We start from the raw sequence: 15,483 nt of genomic DNA, 5'->3' as shown, positions 1-15,483 counted from the left end.
GAAAATTTGCATCATGCAAATCGTCCTCAACCAACATTCGACATCTTCTCACCTACGTTAACTAAATTAATTGCAATGATAACAAGTGGTTCATTGATTGGAAGCTGATAAGTCGTTTGCAGTTTTGCATATTCAAAGAGTTAATTATTGCTTTAAAGGCTATAACAGAAAAGAAGCGATTTATTAGCATTAAGTGTTAGTCTTGGAAAAATCGAGGTTTTCCAAGGGCTACTACCCCATATGAAAACTGCTCTCTGCCTCCACTGAAAAAGCGAAATTTTCAATTAACAAAAACGTAATTTAAGTCTGACTTCACTGAAACACATGCTTTCCCTTAAAAGGAAGGTTTTCTAATCTTGGATTTTCAGTATCTCAGTGAAAACTATATGTTAGAATACTTATATAAAAATATATAACAATAAATGAATTAAATGCTAAAATGCTGTAGCCAATTAAAAAAGTGTGTGAACTAGAATGATATTTCACAGGGCAGCGCAATTTGGTGATTTTTCAGAATTCGAAAATACTTTTTTGTCTTCGGCTGAAAATGTCCTCAGCAGATCGATTCTTGTATTTGAACTGTAAAATTAGAAGCAAATATATGCAAAGTGATAGTAATAAAACAAGGCTTTTTTCAGAACATTCATAAACTGCAACCAAAGTGCGGATTGATTCTAAAATTTGTAAACAGACAAATCAAAGAATGCTTTAAAACATCAGTCCCCCCCGAAAAACTTTCTACGAATTTCTGTTATCGGGCGAATGAAAGCCTAAATGCTTAAAAAGACATACAATAAATAACTGTGGGCTAATTTTACATTTTCAAGCAAAGCATTTAAAACCGCAATTTTCACATTTTGAAGCATTACAACAGTATAATTGCGGTACTGCAAGTGAAGAAGAGAACAATCCGATTTGCATAAAGAGATGGATTACGCATGAGCTCTGGGTACCAAAACAAAAATAATAAAATGAGTAGCATAATGGTGAGTAGCATTCTTTCAGTTACAGTGGCTGTTAACTTAACAGAACGCCGTGTTATTCATGATTTTTTTACGAAAACGAAAAAAAATGCTGTAGTATCTATTCATGAATTTCGATCTCGAAAAATGTTGCGCAAGAGACTAGTGTCTCCACAAGTGTGAGAGATATAATTTCTCGATTCGAAAACACTTTGTCATTATGCATTCAAAGTGACAGAGGGCGAGAGTCTGTCAGTGCAGAAGTTGTTTCAGAGGTAGCAACGCCCGTTATCCAGCAGTCACTAACGAATGATCATGGAGTCAATAGTGAACGTGTAGTATCACGACAGTTAAGCGTATCTTATGGAACATTAAGAAAGATACTGAGAAAAACAGTGCCCTTTTTTCATATAAGATCAGCCATAACCAGCAACTGCTTGTTACAGACACTTATCGTCACTTATCTTTTGCCCTGAATTTACTTGCTCGAATGGAAGCTGACTCCTGGCCATGAAACATCCTTTGGAGCGACGAGGCACATTTTTATCTCAAAGGAACGGTGAACATGCAGAATAGTCAAATTTGGACCATGGAAAATCCCCGTGCCTCCCACATAGTCTCAATACACTCGCCCTAAGTTACCGTCTGGTGTAGGTTCACTTACCCAATTTATCTTTGTACCATTTTTCTTCGAAGAAAATTGCATTAATGGGCTTGTGATATGCTCTGTCAGAGTCTTCAGATATCGTGACATCCTCAACAGTTTCATCTTATCTCAATATAATTTTTTTAAATAAATCATAAAAAATGGGAGAATTTTATTTTGAATGAACCTGAATTGCAAAATATGAAAGGAAGAATCAAATAAGTTTAATAAAAAGAGAGATTAATAAATATATACCAAACTCATTTAACACTGAGGAACTAAAATTTTGAGAGCTTAACTTTTTAAAAACTACTTGTGCGATTTTTAGAAAACTTGGTAGTTTGGCGTAATTTGAGACGTAGAATTGAAATATGGAAAACAATTGGTATGTTATTTCAGAAAAAGTTTGATTTTGTGTAAAAATGCCTATCTATACATAAATCTAATACATATCTTAAATCGTCCTATCGAGACATGAAAAACGCCAGTTGAATTTCGTCAATCGGCCCAATAGAAGAACGGGAAATATATAGAACTGTTCCCTCCATTTTTTTCGCAGTGTACATGATGCCAACATTTACTGTGAACTCAGCCTCTAGTTTCTAGGCTATATCGGTCACTGCAGCGTACAAATCATTTGTAGTCTGTATTTTGAGTACTATTATTCTTAACTAATCTGGGTTCCAGACAACACGGGAAGGAGTGAAAATGAATACATCTCCCTCGTCATGTATGTCAAACTATGTATATGTCGAACCCGATACCCAGATTCCTTCCGACATCTTACCTTAAGCGTATCACTTAAACGTAGGGGCTTACGGAAGAGAAAAGAGAAGGCGCACAATTAGCACTTGTCGCCGTACGTAAGTCTAATTAGAGTGGCAACTGAGCTACGAAGCACCTGTTGCTCAATAAATAAATACTTTTTGGAGATCAGTCTCTTCCTTGCTTACTTCTACCGCTCCCTATGCATCGACACAGACTTTTGTGTATGAAATAGGAAGAGTTTTTTGTGTATGAAATAGGAAGAACCCTCTTTCTATTGTCCTCTTCATATCTGTCTACTTTACAGATATCAAAACGCCAGCTTCCATAAGCTGGTCAGAGTGGGCTGCTGATATTCAATATATGTCACAAAATTGGTTTAGTCATGCCATACTATGCCCCTGCTTACTCAACTCTGCCAAGCCGTATGCAGCATACTCCAGATATAGATTTACCACTTCCATGACATAAATTTCTCACTATTATAGCAGTAGAGTGGCACGTTCACTCTCAATGGTTCAGTCCTACTGTTGTTTCATATGCAACTTTGGAATCCTGTTTACGTGTATTTGTTTATTGTACTATGCATATATTTCCGTATGTTTGTTTCTCTTCTATCTTCTGTCTTGTGCCAAGCATTATTATCGCAATGTTAACTGCTAAGTATATTTTAACTTTGTTTAGTAATTGTCCACATTTTAATCTTATGTCCTCTTTCATAAACATATGCATCAAATTAAATAGTTGCAGTGTTACTATGCTCAGGCCATGCTTTTTTGATTTTGTCTTTTCTTAATTGCTCAAGGTGGTGACTATGTTTAAATCCTCCGTTATCTGAACCTGTTGCCATGATACGTATAATAAAAATTAGTGCACTCATGTTACTATCTTAGCACGCCATATTATTTATTACAATTTTTAAGAAGCGTTTACATTTTAAAAATTTCCAAATAAAATTTACAATAATGATTTTTAAGAGTAACGTGAAAGTAAGGTGATGTTTTTTCATTAGCATGAATTTGATCTACAAATTTAACATATATGAGGTAAAGGATTTGTTAGCAATTAATTAGTTCCTTTATTAAAAACACATTCCGTCAAAACATTAATTGTTAAATACTTGCTTTATTCAGAAACATTACCGTCAACATTACTGCTCAAAAAAACTTACAGTTTAAAATATTATCGTTCTGAAAAAAAAAACTGTTGTTGCCAATCGGGAAAATGCATTTTAAATAAAATCAATACGTTGCGTTTACATTCGGGCATCCTGACTTAGTTACGACCTCGGAACATTAAGAACTTATATTTAAAAAAATTAAATCTGTAATATTAATGTTTATAGTTCGAAAGTCTTTAGCTGTCATTTAGATTCACCGTCGTTTTCTATTCTTTTTCCGTGTCCTAGTTTTAGTAATATGCGGCGTGTTGTTATCGTTATCCCCTGTAACACTAATGTCATCACCATCATCATCGTCTTCTTCTGATTCAGCTTGACACTGCCATGACTTTAATTGGCTCACATGAGCTGTCGTACTAAAGAAATGTCCTTCCACCTTCTCTTCTAATTGAGTCACTCTACAGGTATCACTTGGTAAAACTTCTGTAACTACCAAAGGTCCTCGATACTTTTGTTGTGTTTTGGTTGATTCTCCAGTTGATTTAGGTACTCTTCTCATAACTACTATTTCTCCTTGTTCGAATGTTAAAGAATTGCTTTTCTTCTTGTAATAATGTGCTTTCATTTTCATCTGCATATCTTCAATTCTCTTTCTAGCTTCATTCTGTAAGATTACTGGATTCTCCCATTCATCTGCGTCTTCATCTGTAATCATCCTCATCAATCCGTCGTTAAATTTTGGTGAATAACCGTGAAGCATTTCGAAAGGAGTTTTATTTGTAGTCTTATTTATCATATTGTTTAGATTTCTTTCGCATTCCTTAATCTTTTTGTCCCAGTCTCTCTGATTCGGATTTTCCATACTCGTTTTAATCGTAGCCAAAATTGTTCGATTTGCTCTTTCCACCATTCCGTTACCACTTGGATGCTGAGTTGAATTGAGTGTATGACTGATTCCATTATTTTGACAGTACTCTCGAAATTCCTTCGCTGTGAAACATGTTCCTCTATCGCTGATAATTTTTTCTGGTAACCCAAAATCATCTACAAAACTATTCAATGCAACTAACACATACTTGGTTGCAGTACTTTTCATAGGATATAAGCGTGTAAATCTCGTAAAATTATCAATTATTACAAATAATTCTGCATTTCCTCTTGAACTTTTTACGAATGGTCCTAAATGATCTATATGTATAATTGCAAAAGGTCTTCTACCAGGTTTAATTGGATGCAGTACTCCTTGTTTCTTACCACTAGGCATTTTATTTACTAGGCATTCGAAACACATCGAAATGTGACGCATAACATATCGTTTCATTCCTTTAAACCAGTATGATTCCTTGATTTTGGCAACAGTTCTGTCTGCTGAAAAATGTCCCAAAAGATCGTGAAATTTTACTACAATACCTTTTCTCATCGATTTAGTTATGATATATAACAATTTCTCCTTTTCCTGATCTTTCACTTTACGAAACAATCGATTATTCTTCAAGACGTAATTTTCAGTTACATGTTTCTCTGCATTCGTTCTATCATTTATCTTTTTTCTTTAAAATGTCTATTAATTTGCGTAATTCTGAATCTGAATGCTGAATCATAAGAATTTGTTCATCTATCGTTAGCGTTAAACAAACTTCCAAGTTGTTTTCAATTATAGAGTCTAAAGTTTCTTCTGGCTGATCAACTGGCGATCGGCTCAATGCATCTATGTGACTCATTTTTTTAACCTTGTCTGTGCTTTATTTCAAGATTGTATTCCTGGATCAGATTACTCCACCTTGCTATCTGAGGATTTGAAGTTTTCTTCGCATAAACTAAAGCTTGGCAGTCTGTAATTACCGTAAATCGGATTCCAATTTAAAATTGTCGAAGTCGTGTCAAAGTCCAAACTACAGCCATTAATTCTAATTTTCTTGAATGATAATTCTTTTCTGTTTCTGTTGTTCCTTTACTTATACAATAAACTAAATGCCACTTTCTATCTTCACCTTTTTGCAACAGCATTCCTGCCATCCCTTTGTTGCTCGCGTCTGTGTGCACTTCAGTCTCTGCTTCGGGATTATATAATGCTAGTATTGCTTCATTAGTTAAATTATCCTTTAAAGTACTGAATGCTTCTTGCTGATCTTCGTTCCAACGAAATGTTTCATCCTTCCTCGTCAGTCTCGTTAGCGGCTCAGCTTTCTCTGCGTATTTCGGTACAAACCTTCTAAAGAAACTTGTAAGACCTAAAAATTGTTTAACTTCATGTTCATTGGTTGGTTTAGGAAAGTTTAATATGGCTCGTACTTTTCTTGGTCCAGGTTGCATACCATTTGATTTTATTTGAAATCCCAAATACTCAACTGCATCTTTTCCGAATTCGCATTTTGTCAGTTTCAATGTCAGCATTGCTTCTCTCAATCTATCAAACACTTTCCTAAGTTTTTCCATCATTTCTTCCCAAGATTTAGCCGGAATTAATATGTCGTCGAAATAGCACAATACTTCTTTATTAAGCAATGGACCTAAAACTTGATTCATAAGTCTCTAAAATTCTGCAGGTGCATTAGCTAACCCAAAGATCATACGTTCAAATTGACCAGTATCATCTGGAGTGATGAAAGCTGTTTTCAGTTTCGCTTCTTCAGTTAAAGGAATCTGCAAATATCCATGAGCTAAGTCCAATGTAGTGAAAACTTTACACTCACTAAGACATCCATGAAGATCATCTATTATAGGGAGTGGAAATTTACCTTTAACAGTTTGTGAATTCAACTTTCTATAATCTATCACTAATCGTAATTCACCTGTTTTTTCTTTACGAGTAAAACTGGACTAGCATACGGAGATCTTGTTTCAGTAACAATTCCATATTTCTTCCATTCATTTATTATCTTCTTTATAGAAGCACGCTCTTCGGCATTAGTTTTATACTACTTCATGCAAATAGGCTTACTCCCTTCAATTTCTTTAATATCCATTTTTGTTAAGTTTGTACACCCTAATTCCTCCATATTTAATACAAAACAATCTCGATACTCATTTATCAAATGTAAAACTTCCTGTTTTCTCTCTGGCGTAATATTGTTATTAACGTTAATTTCTTCTAAAGTAATCGGTCTCTTAAACTTCTTAATTTCATTTATTATCAGTATTTCCTTTTTACTTAAATTTTTAGTTTTCTGATCTGAACTTGGTTCAACTAATTCTGCTATTTCCGCTTTACCGATACATTGATTCTCTTTCAAAATTAGTTTTCGATCGCTGTAGGTTATTTATTTCATCAGTTTTAACTTTCACGAAATTAACGGTATTACTTTCGATTTGAGTTTCTTGGGAAGTCTTCAGTTTAATTCGCGGAGTGTTGCTATCATTTTGCAACTGCGAAAATGGGCAGTCATTAGCATAGCGTATGTGCAAGGTATTACCTATCTTGGCGTATGCAATATGCGGTAAATCAATCCATGTTCGACCAACTAATAAGTCGCATGGTTGCGTTTCATCTCCTACAATGAGAACTGTAATGTTGTTTCCTTCCACATTATCAATCTCTAAGTTAACAGTTACTTTTCCCAATGTTCTAGCGGCTGGTTTATTCTGGTTCCCAAAGCCAAACAATTCCTCCACATCAGGTTTTACAATAAGATTCAGTCTCTTAGCCGCAGACTGTTTCAATAAACACGAACTAGAACCCGTATCTATGATTGCAGTAATTTCTTCTCCATTATTGATGCGAGCATACTTTAAATATACAGCTGGTGAAACACCTGAATTCTGGTCCACGGATAAATTATTTTTAACATTTGTCAAGTCTGGATTCTTAGACGTACACCTTTTAAAAGTATGACCCTTTTCATTACATTTCCTGCAAATAATTTCTTTTTTAGGCTGAGGACAATCCGTCGCTATATGTCCATAATCATTACAATTGAAGCATTTCGGCTCACCCTTTTCATTGCGGATGCCAGAATTATATTCCCTTTTCCTTTCGTCTGTTTTATAAAATTTATCTCTGAGATAGTATTTATTATCAAAACTGTTTTTAAAACCCACTTTAAAATTACCATCTGTCTGCATGGAATCTTTAACATTTCTTTGTCTTGAATACTGATTATAGGATCCTTCATAAAATTTAGAACCAGATTTGGGCTTAAAATTATGCCTAAAAGTTTTATTTTCTACTCGAAGTACTTTTATCCCTGCACGAATATTTTCATATTCATCTAGTTTTTCAGCCAACTCTTCAGGATTAATGAATTTAGACCAATCATCAATGAAATGGTCTCGGATAGCAGCGGGGACCCTCTTTTTTAATTGATCAGTAATAATAAGTTGTTTTAGAGTCAAAATCTGTTCCATTTAATCCAGCAAGCCATTCTTCAAAATAATTTTTTAATTCAAACGTGAAGTCCTTCCACGTATTACGCAACGTTTTAATATGATCAACGAACTTTTGCCGAAACTGTTCAGGGCTTAACTTAAATTTTCTCAGTAGCAGTTGTTTAACGTGCTTATAGTCGTTAGCTTTCTCTTCTGATTCACGGGCAATTAATTGAGTTATTTCATAAGGCAATAGACCCAACAACTGAGAAACCCAGTTTTGTTCTTCTAACCCAATACGTCGTGCCTGTCTCTCAAATAAAACTAAATAAAAACTTATATCACCTTCATTCAAAATCATACTTATGCATTAATTTACTCATATTACAAATATTACTTCTACTAACATTAGAAGAAACAGAATCATTTACATTACTACTTCTGATTTCCGCTTCTATTTTCAATTTTTCAAGTTCAAAAGTTCTTTGCTTATCTTTTTCTATAATTTCCATTTCAAATGCTCTTTGCTTATCTTTTTCTTTTTCTAAAATTTCTAACTTTTCCCTGTCTAAACTATCATTTATAATTCTATCTAGCATTTGTTTAGTAAAGTCCTCGTTATAATTCTTACTATTCAAAATCATATCTCTTAAGCCTACAATTTTAATATCAGAAGGGACATCTACATCAAGTTCCAAAGCAAGTTCTTTTAAATCACATTTTTTGCCTCTTGCCAAATAAGCCATCTTAGACTTCAATTTTCAAATACTAATACAATAATTATACTTAAGTTCTTTCCGTTTAATACTTACACATAACATAAACAGTTTATAAATTCACGTACCTTTCTACTTTCAGTTTTGGCGAGCTTCCGCATTCAGTTTAGGCTTAGCGTACGTTAAGGCAATACGTTGTTAAATCTAGATAATAATTCTAGTTTATCCCACTTCTGAAATGTTAGCAATTAATTAGTTCCTTTATTAAAAACACAGGTGCTACTTTGGTAGACGGTTGCACGGAGTTTTGGCGATTTACGTTGGCGCAATTGTTGGCGCGATTTCTACAAACGTCAGCCATCTTGAAAAACGCGGTTTTTACGCATAGTAAAGTATTCGAAACTTAAAAAAAATATCGTTAGAAATAATGGATTAATTTTTTTGTTGAAAATGTCGTTTTTTAAGATGGCAGGCAAGTGTAAATAAATACATTTACTATGAGTATAAAATACTAAAGTAAGGTTATTATTACTTTCATATAGCAAAGAAGAGAATAAAAACACCGCTATAAAAACATTGTGCCAACGTTTAATTAGATTAAAATATTACTGAAATTGAATATCGAAATAAAAAACATCATCCAACATTTAAAAGAATTAGAATATTATTAAATTTAAATACTTTAAAATACTTTATAGAATAAATACATTTACTACGAGTATAAAATACTAAAGAAAGATTAAATTATTACTTTCATATAGCATAGAAATAGAATAAAAATACCACTATAAAAACATTGCGCCAACGTTTAATTGGATTAAAATATTACGTAAATTGAATATCGAATTAAAAACCATCATACCAACGTTTAAAAGAATTAAAATATTACTTAAATTAAATACTTTAAAATAAGTAAATAAGAACGCTTCGTACACTAGAGCTAAAATAACAGCAATTAATTTATTGTCGGTAAAAAAGGAGGAATGTCTAATAATTTTCTTACCGTTACAGCGGTTATTTCTTCCAACAGGACCACAATATCATATACGGCCGTCTCAGAATCGGCTTTTCTAACGGTCTTCATCTGTGATCTACATTTTCGCACTTCACTGAAGAAACAATTAGCGACGTTTCCTCCAAAAATTTAAAATAAATTTCCTCTGACCCTTGTAAGAATTTATAAATAAATCTTTGATTAGGAAAGCCAGGCTGGCGAAAATAAGGTCTCAAAGGACAATTTTTTGATTCCGAAAGCAAAAATTCTTGGTGCTTATCAAAAACAACATTCATCTTTGAAGGAGACATTTTTGAAGGAATTCGAAGATATGAATTAAATTTTAAAATGGCGCGGTAATGTACAAATTTTCAGCAACCTATCAGGGAGCTGATTACAGCTCATTAATGCACAAATATTCTATAACCAATTAGAGAGCTGATTACATCACGCCTAGAATTAAAATTATTTAAATAATCATACATAATAAAATCATTTTAAAAAATAAATGCAAAATTAAATTGTATTTTAATATTTAACAGCCATAAATAATGTTTAAAACATTAGATTAAATTTATAGATATTAAAACCAATTACTTTTAAAGTAAGGTGACGTCACTGATTACATCATCCACAGCATAAAATTTCATAAAATATGATAAAGAATAAAATTTTTATTTTAAATAAAAATGCAATATTAAATTGATTTTTAAAATTAGAAGCCATAAATAATGTTTAAAACACGAATTTATGCATAATAACACGCATTATTTTTTAAATAAAATGTCAACAAAGTATCGGTTACCATAAATAACTTATCCAGCAAGGGTTTACCATAAGTCGTATTACTCGCCAAAAAAAAAATTGCCAAAAACTCGCCAAAATCCGTGCAACCGTCTACCAAAGTAGCACCAAAACAAATTTCGTCAAAACATTAATTGTTAAATACTTGCCTTATTCAGAAACATTACCGTCAACATTACTGCTCAAAAAAACTTACAGTTTAAAATATTATCGTTCTGAAAAAAAAAAAAAAAAAAAAAAAAAAAAAAAAAAAAACTGTTGTTGCCAATTGGGAAAATACATTTTAAATAAAATTAATACGTTGCGTTTACAGATTTAAGTGGTAAAAAATAAAATACAAAAAATAAAGAATGAGTGTAACAAGTATTTTCTTTAGAGCAGTTTAAGACTCAGTAATTAACAAGTAAAACTTCAATTTTAATGAAAAATACGTCTGTGATATCTATGAGGAATTAGTTGAAATTTCATGATGCAACAGACGGCATTATTATTTCTACTTATTACGAAACAGGTGAATAAATTTAACAGCATCCTTTTTATTGTCTTAAAATGCCAATATTCAAAATGCTTGTCATGAAATCCATGTATCATTGACAAAGACATGACTTCAATTTTTGATTTTAGGAGCTTTCCTTTTATAAGGTGAGAGTTCACCCATAATCCTCCACAAGATGAGACTTTTATTTGTAATAAATTCAGGTGACTATTTCTGTTAAGGGTAGTTATATCAAATATTCAAATGAATTCTCAGATATAAATTGCCTATGGATTAAATTTATTTAAAGTAGTCTTTAGTGACACGTTTTTCTGTTTTGCTACGGTTGAAACTTTGACGTAACAAGATTAAGCAAATGTTTAAAATTGATCTGAAATTTAACAATACTGCACCTTCGAAGAATAAAAAAAAAAATGAGAAGAATGAAACTGCCGGCTTCCTTCATCAAACGAACACCCACAGACGACAAAGCCGTCAGACGCAAGCTTGAAATTCATTCAAAAGTATTAATTTGGTAGTCAACTGCACAAAGAGTTCTTCATCTTGTACGAGTCGATAGGGAACAATGACAGAACGCCATTTTTTGTTTTTTTCCTCCCTATCCCCTCCAACTTTCTTTTGCCCTTCGTGAAGGCCCTGCAACCTCTTTAGGTATCCAAATGAGTCGTCTCCCAAAGAATCTGGATCGCTTCCCGGAATGAATTACAATAGAAAGGTCTCAAGTCTTTATTGTTTGAACCGCAAATGTGAAAAAAAAAGTTATCTTATTTTTAGCTCAGTATTCGATCCATTATCTGACGCAATAATTACCTGCCCAATCTACATATTCCCTTAGTCCATGAGGGCTTACAGTTTTTTTTATGTAAAATATCTAAGAAGTACAACTGCATGCTGACTGAAATTAACTGCAATAAAATCAAGTGCTTAAACAAACCTTTCCTGCTCTTGACAGTTAAAGTAAACAAACAAAGCAACAATTTGTCTATGAACTAATGAAACAAAAAGGAAACTCGAATGTAAATGACCTTTAACAAGTATGAAGAAAATTTCATGAATACGATCAGATGATCATTTTCCAAATATACATTGTGTTGTTATTCAATAATGAGATTGTCTTTAGAAAATATTCTGTGAAAACTTGAGATTATATTGCATTTTGAAAAGTCATTTATTGACTAGGTAGATGATTTTTAACACTGAGAATCAAGCAAACGACGTCTAATGCTATATTTTTCATTAGGACAAGATGGAAGTAAGTAGACTGTACAGCAATAGTTTGCCTTAACGATATATGTACAATCCTATCAGAAAATGAAGATATTATTCAGTAGAAAATTTCGCTCCATGGGTGTGCTTGCCGATGAACCTACAGACAAGTTAATATGCATGCAATAATCCTTGGCTAAAAACAGGCTTGTGAACGGAAAATCGCCCCCTCCCCCGTTCTAAAGGCGTTCCTCCTTTGCGACTGTGTTGTGAAACTGATTAGCTGTATCTAACAAATATTCAAAACAAATCTCTTCATTTTGATGTACGAGACACAGATGGCGTTGGCTGTCATTGAAGTAGGAAGAAAAAAAGGGTTTTCCCCTTTCGACCTCGTGACGTGAACTGATTAAGTGTAATAACCAGAAAAATTTCCCGACAATTGTTAAAAAATGTATATATTTTGTAGTATAGAGAGAATAGAATTAGATAAATCAACATATTAGAGTTTTTATTACAGATTCAACATCACACTACCCAGGTAAGTGAGCAAGTTTTGTCTTTAGTTTTTCTGGATTGCTCGGTATCTGGGATGAGTGAAGGAAGTATTTTTATTTTAATGATATTTAATGATAAGACTATGTTTTAGTAATAACAAAAATTGGCGTCCGTGACAGGACTCTTAAGAAATAAACTTTAAAAAAAATATTTTAATGGTTATAGATAGTTTTTGATGTATTAAAGTATAATTAAGTTTAAATTCGAAACTATTTTTTGTAAAGCAGTTTGTTTTATTTGGAAAGTTAACTATGGAAGCTTTAAAGGCTCTGAAACTTAAACGGGCAGGTTTACGCACTTCTTTTGCTACAACTGCTAATATTTTAAAAACGGAATTAGTAAAAGAAGATTTTTCTGTAGATTTAGTACGAGATAAACTTACTAAACTACAAAATGTATATTCAGATATAAAAAATGTAGATGATAAAATTCTTGATTTGTTAGCTGAAGACGGGAAAACTTTAGAGGATGATGTTACTAAAGAAATCGAAAGTCGCGAAGTGTATTCTGATGATTTCATAACACTAACTCGGCAAATTAATGAAAAATTGCAATTTTCAGATGAAATCAATTTAGAAACAAGACCAAATGATGGTGCTGGTATTTGTTGTAGTAAGATTAAACAGTATAGACTTCCGAAAATCGAACTTAAGAAGTTTGATGGGGAATTGATAAATTGGTTACCGTTTTGGTCGCAGTTTGAGAAAATTCACACTGACCCTGATTTATATGAAAGTGACAAATTTTCCTATTTGATTCAGTGTATGAAGCCCGGATCACGTGCTAAAGAATTCATTGAAAGCTATCCGGTGACTTCGGAAAATTATGATAAAGCTGTTTTAGCTTTGAAGGAACGTTTTGGGAAACCTGAATTATTAGTAGAAGTGTATGTTAGGGAACTAATTAAATTAATTGTTTCTAATGTGAAGGCAGATCAAAAGGATAAATTACCTCTTGATAAACTGTATGATAAAATTGAAGCTCAGTTGAGAGCCTTAGAGTCTTTAGGTCTTAAATCGAGCGAAAACACATCGTGGTTATTTCCGATGGTGGAATCGTGTCTCACAGAGGATGTTTTAAAGGCGTGGCAAAGGAGTTCGCTCTTTAACCAGCCTGAAGGAACTGATCTTTCTCGCCTTACCAACTTAATGAAATTTTTAAAGTCTGAAGTGGAGGGTGAGGAGAGATTAAAATTGGCGCGTAATGGAGTCGATGGTGTTAGTGGTAAAGAAGGATATCATGATAAAGCAAAGAGGGAAACAAAAGGTAAATTTAAATTTAAGAAACAGGGAAATGTTCCCACTGCCACAGGTTTTCTAACAACCAGAGAACATGCATGTACTTTTTGTGGTAAAATGCATGATAGTAAAAATTGTTACGATGCGCGTTCATTATCTTTTAATGAAAGGATTTCTAAAGTCAAAGAGAAAGAGTGTTGTTTAAAATAATTGGAACCAAATCATATGGCAAAGTTCTGTAAACAGTTTGTTAGGTGTTTTGCTTGTGGTAAATCACACTCAGTTATTTTGTGTCCGGACATTAATAATGAAACTGAACTTCCTACAGAAAAATCAGAAATAGACAACATACATACGGCTACAGCCAGGCAAACTTGTACCGCTGACGTAGCTTTAATGACTTTACGCGTAAGAGTAGCTGGTGTCAAAAAGCATAAAGATGTTAGAGTACTCTTAGATTGTGGTTCCCAGAAATCGTATATTTTGAAGTCATTTAGCCACTGAATTGGGGTTACCAATTATTTCCAAAGAAAATGTTGCTCTTACTTTATTTGGAGGTGCCAGAACAGAGGCAAAGATGCATGACAAATATTTGGTAAAATTATGTTCAGCCAGTCCGCGTAAGTATTCAGATCTAGAATTTGAATTTTTAGATCAAGACATAATATGTGGGGATATACCTCGGGTACCCAAGGGTCCAATATTAAAAGAATTAATACGAAACAACATTTGGTTGTCGGATCTGGGAGCAGATTGTCCAAAAATAGAAATGCTCATCGGTAGTGATATTTATGGAAAAATTCTCACGGGATCAGTAAAACAATTAAAAGGAGGACTAACAGCAGTTTGTACAAAACTTGGTTGGACAGTTTGTGGTGTATCGGAGGAATTTGTTAATCACAAAGATAAAGATGCTTCCATTTTGTGTGCAAGTTTAGTGGGTCACGACTTTAAAATCTCCGATCTTTGGAGTTTAGAAACGATCGGAATATTAGATGCTCACCAGAATTCAACTAACGCTGCTGAGGAAGAAATTGCCCACGAACAATTTTTAAACTCTCTTTCCAGAAACGAAGATGGTCGTTATTGTGTCGGATTACCTTGGTTAGTATGTAACGCAGAATTGCCATCAAATCGTCATGTAGCAGAAAAAAGATTGTTCAGTGTCACCCGAAAACTCAAGTCTTTACATAAATATGAAGAATATGATAGAATTTTTAATGAATGAATGGAGGAGGGTGTAATTGAAATAGTACCAGACAATGAACTGAATTATAAAGGGCACTACTTACCGCATCACCCAGTATTTAAACCAGACAGTGTCTCAACTAAGATAAGACCTGTTTTTGACGCATCATGTAAAGTTAATAGATCGCCCTCCCTTAATGATTACTTAGTAAAAGGACCAAATTTAATAGAAGAAATCCCTTCAATTTTGTTAAGATTTAGAGAAAAATGCATTGGCGTAACCTCTGATATCCGGCGTGCATTTTTACAGATTGAATTACGGAAAGAAGATAGGGACTTTTTAAGATTTTTATGGTGGGAGAAAGATAATGTACTGAAGGTTTTCCGCCATACGAGGGTAGTTTTTGGAGTAAAGTCTAGCCCTTTTCTATTAGGAGCGGTTATTTCAGTTCATTTGGCACAAGTACCAAAGGAACAAAGTTCTA

General features: G+C 33.2%; 1 protein-coding gene across 2 annotated transcripts in view; it reads right to left on the bottom strand.

The window, feature by feature from the left end:
• The window catches only part of LOC118180950 (uncharacterized), an 833,338-nt gene that overhangs the window by 625,187 nt on the left and 192,668 nt on the right, over positions 1 to 15,483 (bottom strand). The window lies entirely within an intron of this gene.

This window comes from Stegodyphus dumicola, chromosome 4 (assembly GCF_044657685.1).
Source record: "Stegodyphus dumicola isolate Sdum_Otavi_A_Nest chromosome 4, ASM4465768v1".
NCBI classification, from domain to species: domain Eukaryota; kingdom Metazoa; phylum Arthropoda; class Arachnida; order Araneae; family Eresidae; genus Stegodyphus; species Stegodyphus dumicola.
This window is presented reverse-complemented; position numbering and strand designations above follow the sequence as displayed.